Genomic DNA, 13770 nt, shown 5'->3' on the forward strand with positions numbered 1-13770 from the left:
TTTCCATGAAGGGATTGACAACCCCTTTATCGCGTTGGTTGTGAGGTTCTTGTTTGTTTGTGTAGGTGCGTGGGACTTTTGAGGAGCCTCCTACTGTTGATACCTTGTTTCTCAAAAACCGAGGGAAATACTTACGCTACTTTGTTGCATCACCCTTTCCTCTTCAAGGGAAAACCAATGCAGTGCTCAAGAGGTACCAAGAAGGATTTTTGGCGCCGTTGCCGGGGAGGTCATTGCTCAAGTCAAGACATACCAAGTACCCATCACAAACTCATCTCCCTCGCATTACATTATTTGCCGTTTGCCTCTGATTTTCCTCTCCCCCACTTCACCTTTGCCTTTTCTTTGCCCTCCTTCCATTCGATCTTGTGTTACCATGTACCTTATTTTTGCTTGCATCTTCGCTTGCTAAAAGTTTATGGATCCTCATCCACTTGCTAATCTCTTTAAGAGATCCAATTATGTTGAACCTATGGCTAGTGAGTTTAGTGCACTAGATTATCTTTATGAGGTTTTGCTTGAAATTCGTGAATCTGAAAATTGTGATGAAGTGCTTTATGAAGCAATTCACGATAGATGTTTAAATAAAAAGCATGATTGCAATGATTTTATTATAAATTCTATTGATGCCAATTGTGCTAATAATATGCAAAACCCTAAGCTTGGGGATGCTAGTTTTGCTATGTCTACTACTTGTCGCAATGATCATGATTGGAGTGATTCTTCTTATGATCTTGGAAATTTATTTAAGCCCCATGATGAATATGAGATTGATAATAGTGTTTGAAATATTATTGAAAGTGGGTTTGGAGAGGTCATGAATTTAGTTAATGTTAATCCCACTATTTTGGAAGAGTGTCAACTTTGCATGCATGTGGATCATGTTGAAAATATTTTATGTGATAGCTATTTTGTTGAATTTGATTATGATCCCACATGTAACTATTATGAGAGAAGAAAATATGGTTGTATAAATTCTCATGTTATTAAATTACCTCTCGTTATGTTGAGATTGCTATTGTTTCTTTCCGCTTTCTTGCATATGCTAGTTTTTGCTTGCTATGATAGTTTGTTTGCCTATAAGATTCCTATGGATAGGAAGTATGTTAGACTTATATGTGTTTTTCACATCTTTCATGATTCTCTCTTTGTGCTTCAATTCGTGTCTTTCTTGTGAGCATCATTGAAATCTCAATGCCTAGCTAGGGGCGTTAAACGATAGCGCTTGTTGGGAGGCAACCCAATTTTATTTTTGTTCCTTGCTTTTTTACTTCTGCTTAGTAATCAATGATTCATCTAGCTTCGGTTTAGATGTGGTTTTATGTTTTAATTAGTGTTTGTCCCAATTAGAACCTATAGGATAACCTACTGTGATAGTTAATTTGTTTCTGCTAAAAAACAGAAACTTTTGCATGCACAAAAATAATTTTAATAAATCACACAAACATGATTTTTCGTTGACTCTTTTTGTAGTAGATCAACAGAAAAATTTCCCAGGACTTACTATTTTGGTAGGAGTTTTAGAGTTCCACAAGTATTCTAAAGTTACAGATTGCTACAGACTGTTCTGTTTTTGACAGATTCTGTTTTTCGTGTGTTGTTTGCTTATTTTGATGCATCTATGGCTAGTATCGGGGGGTATGAACCATAGAGAAGTTTGAATACAGTAGGTTTAACACCAACATAAATAAATTATTAGTTCATTACAGTACCTTATGTGGTGGTTTTTCTTTCTTGCACTAACGGAGCTTATGAGATTTCCTGTTGAGTTTTGTGTTGTGAAGTTTTCAAGTTTTGGGTAAAGATTTGATGGACTATGGAATAAGGATTGGCAAGTGACTAATCTTGGGGATGCCCATGGCACCCCAAGATAGTCAAGTACAACCAAAAGCCTCTTGTGGATGCCCCGGAAGGCATCCCATCTTTCGTCTTTGTTTATCGGTAACTTTACTTGGAGCTATATTTTTATTCACCACATGATATGTGTTTTGCTTGGAGTGTCTTGTGTGATATGAGTCTTTGCTTTTTAGTTTACCACAATAATCCTTGCTGTACACACCTTTTGGGAGATACACACATGATTTGGAATTTATTAGAATACTCTATGTGCTTCACTTTTAGCTTTTAGAGCACGACGGTGGCTTTATTTTGTAGAAATTGTTGATCTCTCATGTTTCACTTAGATCATTTTTAGAGTCTTTTAGAACAGCATGGTATTTGCTATGGTTATAAATTTGGTCCTAGAATGATGAGCATCCAAGTTGGGTATAATAAAAACTATCATAGAAAGTGCATTAAACACTATGATAAATTTGATGCTTGATAATTGTTTTGAGATATAAAGGTGGTAATATTAGAGTCATGCTAGTTGGGTAATTATGAAATTGAGAAATACTTGTGTTGAAGTTGGCAAGTCCCGTAGCATGCACGTATGGTAAAAGTTGTGTGACAAATTTGTTGCATGGGCTGCTCTTTTAATTGCCTTCCTTATGAGTGGAGGTCGGGATCGCGTGATGGTTAACTCCTACCAACCCTTCCCCTAGGAGCATGCGTAGTAGTACTTTGCTTCGAGGGCAAGTAGACTTTTGCAATAAGTATGTGAGTTCTTTATGACTAATGTGAGTCCATGGATTATACGCACTCTCACCCTTCCACCATTGCTAGCCTCTATTATACCGCGCAACTTTTGCTGGTATCATGCACCCACTATTTACCTTCCTCAAAACAGCCACCATACCTACCTATTATGGCATTTCCATAGCCATTCCGAGATATATTGCCATGCAACTTTCCACCATTCCATTTATTATGACACGCCCCATCATTGTCATATTGCTCTTTGCATGATCATGTAGTTGGCATCAAATTTGTGGCAAGTCCACCTTCATAATTTTTCATACATGTCACTCTTGATTCATTGCATATCCCGGTACACCCCAGGAGGCATTCACGTAGAGTCATATTTTGTTCTAAGTATTGAGTTGTAATTCTTGAGTTGTAAATCAATAAAAGTGTGACGATCTTCATTATTAGAGCATTGTCCCAAGTGAGGAAAGGATGATGAAGACTATGATTCCCCCACAAGTGGGGATGAGACTTCGGACTTTATAAAAAATAAAATAGGCCAAAGAAGCCAAAATAAAAATAATAAAAAAAGAGGCCAAAGAAGCCCACCAAATAAAAAAAGAAAAGGAAAAAGAATAAGAAATGAGAGAAAAGAGAGAAGGGACAATGTTACTATCTTTTTTCCACACTTGTGCTTCAAAGTAGCACCATGATGTTCATGATAGAGAGTCTCTTATGTTGTCACTTTCATATACTAGTGGGAATTTTTCATTATAGAACTTGGCTTGTATATTCCTATGATGGGCTTCCTCAAAATGCCCTAGGTCTTCGTGAGCAAGCAAGTTGGATGCACATCCACTTAGTTTCTTTTGTTGAGCTTTCATATATTTATAGCTCTAGTGTATCCGTTGCATGGCAATCCCTACTCACTCACATTGATATCTATTAATGGGCATCTCCATAGCCCGTTGATACGCCTAGTTGATGTGAGACTATCTTCTCCCTTTTTGTCTTCACAACCACCACCCTATTCCACATATAGTGCTATGTCCATGGCTTGCGCTCATGTATTGCGTAAGAGTTGAAAAAGTTGAAGCACATTAAAAATTATGAACCAATTGCTTGGCTGAAACCGGGGTTGTGCATGATGGGAGTATTTTGTGTAATGAAAACGAAGCATGGCCTAACTATATGATTTTGTAGGGATAAGCTTTCTTTGGCTATGCTATTTTGATAAGACATGATTACTTGTAAGTATGCTTGAAGTATTACTATTTTTATGTTCTATGGACTTTTATCTTGAATCATTTGGATCTGAACAATCATGCCATAATAAAGAAAATTACATCGAGAATTATGCTAGGTAGCATTCCACATCAAAAATTCTGTTTTTATCATTTACCTACTCGAGGACGAGCAGGAATTAAGCTTGGGGATGCTTGATACGTCTCCAACGTATCTATAATTTTTTATTGTTCCATGATATTGTATTACCTGTTTTGGATGTTTATGGGCTTTAATTTACACTTTTATATCATTTTTGGGACTAACCTACTAACCGGAGGCCCAACCCGAATTGCTGTTTTCTTGCCTATTTCAGTGTTTCGAAGGAAAGGAATATCAAACGGAGTCCAAACGGAATGAAACCTTTGGGAGCGATCTTTTTGGAACAAACGCAATCTAGGAGACTTGGAGTGGACGTCAAGAAGCAGCCGAGGCGGCCACGAGGCAGGAGGGCGCGCCCTAGGGGGGTAGGCGCGCCCCCATCCTCGTGGGCCCCTCGTGGCTCCCCTGACCTACCTCCTTTGCCTATATATATTCACGTACCCGGAAAACATCCAGGAGCACCACGAAAAACTATTTCCACCACCGCAACCTTCTGTATCCGCGAGATCCCATCTTGGAACCTTTGCCGGCGCTCCACCGGAGGGGGAATCGACCATGGAGGGCCTCTACATCATCTCAAAGGCCTCTTCGATGATTTGTGAGTATTTTACCACAAACCTTCGGGTCCATATTTATTAGCTAGATGGCTTCTTCTCTCTCTTTGAATCTCAATACAAAGTTCTCCGCGATCTTCTTGGAGATCTATTCGATGTAACTCTTTTTGCGGTGTGTTTGTCGAGATCCGATGAATTGTGGGTTTATGATCAAGTTTATCAATGAGAAATAATTGAATCTTCTCTGAATTCTTTTATGTGTGATTGGTTATCTTTGCTAGTCTCTTCGAATTATCAGTTTGGTTTGGCCTACTAGATTGATCTTTCTTGCAATGGGAGAAGTGCTTAGCTTTGGGTTCAATCTTGTGGTGTCCTTTCCCAGTGACATCAGGGGAAGCGAGGCACATATTGTATTGTTGCCATCGAGGATAAAAAGATGGGGTTTATATCATATTGCTTGAGTTTATCCATCTACATCATGTCATCTTGCTTAATGTGTTACTATGTTCTTATGAACTTAATACTCTAGATGCACGCAGGAGTCGGTCGATGTGTGGAGTAATAGTAGTAGATGCAGAATCGTTTCGATCTACTTGTTAGGGACGTGATGCCTATATACATGATCATGCCTAGATACTCTCATAACTATGCACTTTTCTATCAATTGCTCGACAGTAATTTGTTCACCCACCGTAATACTTATACTATCTTGAGAGAAGCCACTAGCGAAACCTATGGCCCCCAGGTCTATCTTTTATCATATAATTTTCCAATCTACTTTTATTTGCATCTTTTAATTTCCAATCTATATCATAAAAATACCAAAAATATTTATCTTATCTTATTATCTCTATCAGATCTCACTTTCGCAAGTTTCCGTGAAGGGATTGACAACCCCTTTACCGCGTTGGTTGCGAGGTTCTTGTTTGTTTGTGTAGGTGCATGGGACTTTTGAGGAGCCTCCTACAGGAATGATCCCTTGGTTCTCAAAAACTGAGGGAAATACTTACGCTACTTTGCTGCATCACCCTTTCCTCTTCAAGGGAAAACCAACGCAGTGCTCAAGAGGTAGCATGCCGCCCCGCTCCCTGGGACTTCAGCCGGCCGGGCCGTGCCTGGCGGTTTACTTGGCTCCGTACCAGGTGTGTTAAAAATATTCTGCGCCTCATACTATGAAGGTATATGGGTCTGATACCTCCTTCAAAGAACTACATTAAATGCCTTTTGATCCAAACTTAAGCGAAAAGCCTCTGCCCTGAGACGCTGTGACTCAACATCCCTCTTGGCTCGTTCCTCTGCCATCCTGATGTTCTCTACATTAAGATCCTCCCGGGCTTTGGCCACCTCATCTCGCACCTTTGCATTTTTTGCATTGTGTTATGCTTGATTCGCTGTAGTAACTTTTGTGGCTAACAAAGCCGTCAAAGTGCCCAAGAATTCAGATAAAACCTAGGCCGATTGCCGAGTTGAGCCGCCAGCCCCAGCTGTTGTAGCGACTGTTGATCCAGATGTCATCGCTGCTCCTATTGACAAGTTAAAAACCGGCCAAGTGCCAGCCATGAATATTGCAACCCTGGAAGGCGGCTCATAGGGGTCCGGAATACTGTTGCCATTGGATTAGCCCCCAAGCCCGTCATCTTGAAGATGATCGATGGATTCCGTTTCTCCGGTCGAGGACTCATCACTAGAGTAGATGGCTGTCTCTCCTCCAGATACGGATCCTTCCGCAAGTTCCATGCCTTGCGTGAAACCAACGAAAACATGTTTCCGCCCGGGTTGAACCATGGCGGGTCGTGCACGCTGAGCCGGCTCGACGATGTCGATGCAGATGTCTGGCTCATGCTCTGCCTCGCTGATCTTCCTGATGAAGACTTGAATTCCTCCAAAGGGGACCCGGTACCCGTACTCGATTGAGTCGGTCTCGGGGCCCCAACCAGCGTCGTCAATGTAGAGCTTGCCGTGGAGACTCTTAGTCATCTAGCACATGGCGTATCCCTTGATTCCTGGGAAATCACCCTTCAAGAACTCGAAACCACCATGCTCTGGCCCCATGGTGGGCGCCAATTGTCATGGTTTTGTCATGGCAGATGCCCTCGTGAAAGGACTTAGGTGTCGAGCCATCGCAACACAGGTTAGCTCGAAGGGGTTGGACGGGACAAAGGACACAAGGTTTACCCAGGTTCGGCCCCTCACAACGAGGTAAAAGCTTGCTCTTGTGTTTGTTGACTATTGCTTGAATATTGATTACAAGGGAATGGAATCACTTGTCCTAGCTCTCGATCAATTGTTTCTTAAGTTAACCTGCCGCCGGGTCTCGCCTTTATATACACAGGTCCAGACCCGGGGCTTACAAGAGTCCAAGCCAGATCACACAACGTGCCAAACTCGGTTTCTAAATCGCCTTGCCTTACTAGGCAAGTCATCATCTGGCGGCTCACACCTCCGGATCTTGGGCCTTCAACAGGCCCACGTCTTAAGCCGCCTGTAGTCTTCACGTCCCCTCAGGCCCATCTAAGCCTTTCATTCCTGAGTCATCAACAGTGTAACCCGGCACCTCCTGGGCGGGTCACACCTCGGATTTATATCCCCAACAAGCAGGGAGAGCCTGCGGGGGCCCAGCTGGAAGACTTCTGGAGGAGGCGAAGGCACCAAGAGAGCGTCTCCTCCCCGGCAACCATTCAGAAGAAGCTAGTGATGATGGTGCCAGGGAGGGAGGGGAAGAGCGCAAAGACGGAGCAGCCGGCGGGCAGTACGAGATGAAGGCATTGGTGCCATCGTACTCGGAGATGACGGTCTTCCATCCGCCTTCTCCGTCTTCGCATGTTTCTTCCTCATCATTGTCGCTCTGGGAGAACGCCGAGCCCTCGGCCTATCATCTCCCCTGAATAAGCACCTGACGGTGGCGGCGACGCCCGAGGCGCGTGTGGAGCACCACTCCCCACCTTGGCAGGGAAGAAGGCACTGCCATCTTCAGCATCACCCCCGACCTCACCGAAGAGAGTAGTGCTGGGATTACTGAAGATCCCAAACGCGTTCCCACGGGTGGGCACCAGGGGACCTGAGGACTCCGCTGACGGGTTGATGATCTCCGACAGCTTGCGACAGGTGCGACACCTCTTCCTAGGGCGGTGGGCTCGCGTGGAAAGGGCGGACACTCCACCATCATGAAGAAGCACATCACCTCCCACACCAGGGTCAGTGTAAAATGTTCGCTGATGTGCCGCCACGATCCGTGACCACCCCTACTATGGTCGCCGCACCTCCCACAGCACCGGACTAGACTCACTCCCCAAGCGGTGGCACTAGCCTCCGGAGTCATCACTTTCGAACTGAGGAAGCATGACGAAGGAGGGTGCAAGCAAGAAGAAGGCAGAAGTGCGTGGATGGATGCCTCCACTTCCCCTAATGCTCCCTTTTTATAGGCGAGCCGGGGCTGGGGGTTGATTGTCCACCTACTCCTAGGGCTCCTTTGAATCCAACCTATCCAAACTGCGGATGGTGGGCAAGCCCATCGACTGCCCTTTTGCACCAATCCGGAGAATTTGGGTTCCTATTGTAGCGCTCTACCTACCCTACGCGGTGCATGTTGCGTACGTGGCAGAAAGGGTGGGCATAGTGGGATGAGTGAGATGGCAGTTACGACCCCATGGGATAAAGTCGTTCATGGGCCATAAAAAGTTGTACCTCACCATGTTTGGCATCACACGGTGAGAAGGAGAACCCGAAAGTGACTCAAGCACAGGTTAATGAAGAAGCAAGGAAAATATCTTGAAAAAGATAATACTAGCGCAAGACCCCCGCCTATGTACATGATAGGGCCTACCCCAACAATGCTCGGTAGCACATTTGGGCCAAGCCCGAGGGCTCCTGTCGGTGCAACAAACCTTCACGTATGTCACCTGGATGGTACACATGATCAAGTAGCAGGGCTGCAAACTCCACTAAGCATTCAAGGAAGAACCAAGCCAGAGAGAGCTCTTTGAGAAATCAAATGGCAGATCAAGAAGACCAAGACAAGCCAGGACAACAAGATGTCACCAAGTGAAGGCCTCCCTTACCGGGCCGGCGAGCCTTGTTAGGTCGAGGCCACCCTCAAGGCAAGGCCCAAGACTTCCCCGACAAGGATTACCGGGGCCATTGGCAGCCTACATCCCCGCCAATACTCCACCACTCCACCGCATCGCAACGCAAGTCATCCATCAGTGCGTTGTCGAGCCCCAGATAACTAAGTGGCTATCGTTTGTTATGTGGCGAACATTTAGGAGAAAGATCACCTCCATATGACACCCGTCTAGAGGCATGTCAAGCAGACAACTGGAAGATGACCAAAGTGGCGGGGCAGGCCTGCCGGGCCACATCCACAGCGTGACACCTAGCAGTGCATTTAATGCACTTTGGCCTAACTGCCAGAGTTAGGTATGATAGAACTGTTGTATATCTAATTGTTGTGTAATGACTGTTTTGCCATTGTGGTAACCCCTTAGCCTATAAAAGGAGGGTCGTGGCAACCTTACAAAGGATTCGGACCCTCGTGTAGTCATACGCGCATAACTGCTCTCCCCAAGGCGACCTTGCCGTGCTTGAGCGTCGCGCGTTCTTCACGGTCCCTCCATCATTCCACCAAAGACGGAGTAGGGTTTTATAGTTCTCAGTAGCCCGAACCTGGGTAAAAATCTCCAGCGCCATCACTGCCGTGTTGTCTCGCAGCCTCTGCTCTTTGTGAAATGCGATCTCTCCCTTGCCGAATGATAAAGGGGCCAATGGCTCCATAGGTGTCCGTGTTCTACCACGACAGAAACCTTCTAGAACACTCTAAAACCCTTTAAAGGAAGAGGTACATGATATGGTATGTAAACCGACTCCAAAAAATCCACAAAAATATTTTTTGTCAGTTTTAGAATATTAAAAATATAAGAAACACCTGGGAAGGCAACCCAGGTGCCCAGTAGGTACCAGGGTGCGCTCTGGTGGGTTGGGGACCCCTCTAGCACCTTCCCAATTCCGTTTTCCTGTATTATACTTGTTTCCCAAGATAAAAATTCTTTTTATATACCCCTGGACCATTTGGATATCCTCTGTTCTTCTTTCATGTTGTTTTCCTGGCAGATATAAAAATATGTCATCACAAGATTCAGACGGAGAGTGCTATGTTTCCCACCATACTCCAAATCCAAACATCTTTAGGGAGACCTATCCCTACTTATGGGCCACTAATGAGGAGGAAGACACTGATGTGGAGGAGATGAAGGATGCCTCCTCAGATGAAGATGAAGTCCCACTACCTCAACTTGGGGATATGCACATGGAATTCAAGAAGCCAAGCCTTCCAAACGGATCAAGCAAATCTAAGGTTCAATTTATCCCATCTTGTTTTCTGCAGGAGAGTAAGGGGGCGTAATGCAAAAGGATATTAAAGCTTGAGCAAGAAAACGATGATTTTAGGGAGGAAAATGGTATCCTCAAATGCAAGCTGGAGAAGAAGAATGCCACTCCGTCATCACCACCATCACCATCATCAAAGAAGGAGACTTGAGCACATGAGAATGGGCACTCCCCTTGGCTTTCGCCAAGCTTGGGGGAGATGCCCCGGTGTCATATCACCATGAAAGGATCGAGAAGAGGTCTCTAGAGGGGGGGTTATTAGACCCTCAACAAGTAAAGATAGCAGTTTTTAAGTTTTACAAGTTGAGGTTGGAAATTAGCACAATTTCAAGCATTCACAATACAATTCAAGCAAGCATGCAAAGAGTATATGAGCAGTGGAAAGTAAAGCATGCAACTTGCAAGAAAGTAAAGGGATGGGATTGGATTGTGCAAACGCAATTGGAGACGTGGAGATTTTTGGCGTGGTTCCGATAGGTGGTGCTATCGTACATCCACGTTGGTGGAGACTTCAACCCACGAAGGGTAACAGCTGCGCGAGTCCACAGAGGGCTCCACCCACGAAGGATCCACGAAGAAGCAACCTTGTCTATCCCACCATGGCCATCGCCCATGAAGGACTTGCCTCACTTGGGTAGATCTTCACGAAGTAGGCGATCTCCTTGCCCGTACAAACTCCTTGGTTCAACTCCACAAACTTGACGGAGGCTCCCAAGTGACCCCTAACCAATCTGGGAGACACCACTCTCCAAAAGGTAATAGATGCTGTGTTGATGATGAACTCCTTGCTCTTGTGATTCAAATGATAGTCTCCCCAACACTCAACTCTCCCAAACAGAATTGGCTATGGTGGAAAGATGATTTGAGTGGAAAGCAACTTGGGGAAGGCTAGAGCTCAAGATTCTTCTGGTTGGAATGGAATGTCTTGGTCTCAAGACATGAGTAGGTGGTTCTCTCTTGGAAAATGAATGCTGGAAGTGTAGGCACGTTCTGATGGCTTTCTCCATGAATGAAGAGTGGGTGGAGGGGTATATATAGCCTCCACACAAAAACTAGCCGTTACACACCAATTCCCAAACTCGGTGAGACCAACTTGTGAAACTCGGTCAGACCGATTCAGGTCAAAATGTGAATGTTAGAGTTTTCGGTGGGACCGACAAGGTCAACTGGGTGGGACCTATGTGCAAGGGTTAGGGTGAAATCTCAACTCGGTTTGACCGATTACACAAACTCGGTGAGACCGATTTTGGTAATAAGCAAACAGAGAATTGGTCAAGAAAACTCGATGAGACCGATTGCATATTCCGGTGGGACCGAAATTATTGCAACAGGCAACTAGGAGTTTGCAAGCCCATCTCGGTGAGACCGAGATCCCATCGGTGAGACTGAACTAATTAGGTTTTGTGGCAGTGGCTGTGTCAAATGAACTCGGTGGCGCCGGATAGATCAAATCGGTGGGGCCTATTTGACTTTTAGGTTTAGGACATATGTGGATATGAGAAAGTGGTAGAGGGTTTTTGGAGCATATCACTAAGCACTTTGAGCAAGCAAGTCATTAAGCAACACCTCATCCCCTTTTAATAGTGTTGGCTTTCCTATGGACTCAATGTGATCTTGGATCACTGAAATTAAAATGAATAGTCCTGAGCTTCTGCCAATGTTTGTCCTTAGCATCTTGATGGGGTTCCACATCATCTTGTCCTGCCACTCCCATGTTGATCTCATCTGAAATATACTAGGTAGAAGTATTAGTAAAACAAGATATATGTTGACATTAATTACCAAAATCACCCAGGGAGCACTTGTGCTTTCACAACATCACTTTTATTATCTTCACTAGTTTTTACTTCGATCCTTGGTTATTTCGTGATTTGGTTGAATACAAGTTTAGTATGATCTATTTTCGAGTGCTAGTTTCATGATCTATCCATCTATGTATTCGAGTTGAGAGTTATATAATAAAGTTTAGTTCGAGTTTTTGCTTCTTTATTTTCTTGTTTCAATCAAAATAAAGGAAACAATGAAAAAGAGCATATGATAATCTTATGTTAAGTAATGACACCACATAAGGAAAAGTATAGCTGGTAAAATTTGTTGAAAGTTGACAAACATAGCATTGGTCAATGATGCAATTCATGAAAGAATTAATAAGGGAAGAGAAGATTCAAATGCAAATATACCATATTGGACATCTTTTATGATTGTGAGCCCCCATTAAATATCTTATGCCAAATTGTTGACGTTGGACAAGGAAGACAATGTAATGATTTATGTCTGTTCATATTTACATAGAAGTTATATTGTCATATATAGATCCTCCAGCATGTGGTGCTTGCCCAATATATTTGCTAGCCAAAAATCCGCACTACGTAGAGATATTACTTGTGCATCCAAAAACCTTAAACCGAAGTCCATGTTTTGAGACTCCACCATACCTACCTATGTATTGAGCAAGATCCTTCAAGTAAGTTGTCATTGGTCCAAATGAGCTGAAATTTTACGAAGAATTATTTTGGAATATATAAAAAATATAACAGAAAAGAAATACCAGAGGGTCGAGCCAGGTGCCCACTAGGCACCTGGGCGCACCACCCACTCCAGGCGCACCCTGGTGGGGGGGGCCAGGCCCACCTCAGTTGCCCATCTTCTGGTACATAATATATCTTGAACTAGAAAAAAAATAAGGAGAGGACTTTCAGGATGGAGCGCCGCCATCTCGAGATGGAACTTAGGTAGGAGCAGTTTTGCTCTCCAACGGAGTGATTTTGCTGGGGATACTTCCCTCTGAGAGGGGGAAATCAAAGCTATCATCATCACCAACAACCCTCTCACCTTGGGAGGGCCAATATTCATCAACATATTCAACAACACCATCTCATCTCAAAACCCTAGTTCATCTCTTGTGTTCAATCTTTGTACCAGAACCTCAGATTGGTACCAGTGGGTGACTAGTAGTGTTGATTACATCTTGTAGTTAATGCTAGCCGGTTATTTGGTGGAAGATTATATGTTCAGATCCATTATGATATTTATTACTCCTATGATCTTGAGCATGAACATGTTGTGTGAGTAGTTACTTTTGTTCTTGAGGACACGGGAGAAGTCATGTTGCAAGTAATCATGTGAATTTGATATTTGTTCGATATTTTGATGATATCTATGTTGTGATTCCCTTAGTGGTGTTATGTGAACATCGACTACTTGACACTACACCATCTTTGGTCCTAAGGGAATGCAGAAAGGATCAAGAAGAGGTGTCTAGGGGGTGAATAGACCCTCAACACACAAAGTTGGCAGTTTTTAAGTTTTTCAAGTTGAGGTGGTAGATTAACACAATTTCAAGCAGAAAGTAAAGAGTGCAACTTGCAAGAAAGTAAAGGGATGGGATTGGTGTGCGCAAACGCAATTGGAGACACAGAGAATTTTGGCGTGGTTCCGATAGGTGGTGCTATCGTACATCCACATTGGTGGAGACTTCAACCCACGAAGGGTAACGGTTGCACGACTCCACGGAGGGCTCCACCCACAAAGGGTCCACGAAGAAGCAACCATGTCTATCCCACCATGGCCATCGCCCATGAAGGACTTGCCTCACTACAGTAGATCTTCACGAAGTAGGCGATCTCCTTGCCCGTACAAACTCCTTGGTTCAACTCCACAATCTTGACGGAGGCTCCCAAGTGACACCTAACCAATCTAGGAGACACCACTCTCCAAAAGGTAATAGATGGTGTGTTGATGATGAACTCCTTGCTCTTGTGCTTCAAATGATAGTCTCCCCAACACTCAACTCTCTCTCATAGATTGGATTTGGTGGACAGATGATTTGAGTGGAAAGCAACTTGGGGAAGGCTAGAGATCAAGATTCATATGGTAGGATTGG

The sequence above is a fragment of the Triticum aestivum genome, chromosome 7B, assembly GCF_018294505.1.
Source record: "Triticum aestivum cultivar Chinese Spring chromosome 7B, IWGSC CS RefSeq v2.1, whole genome shotgun sequence".
In the NCBI taxonomy this organism is placed as follows: Eukaryota; Viridiplantae; Streptophyta; class Magnoliopsida; order Poales; family Poaceae; genus Triticum; species Triticum aestivum.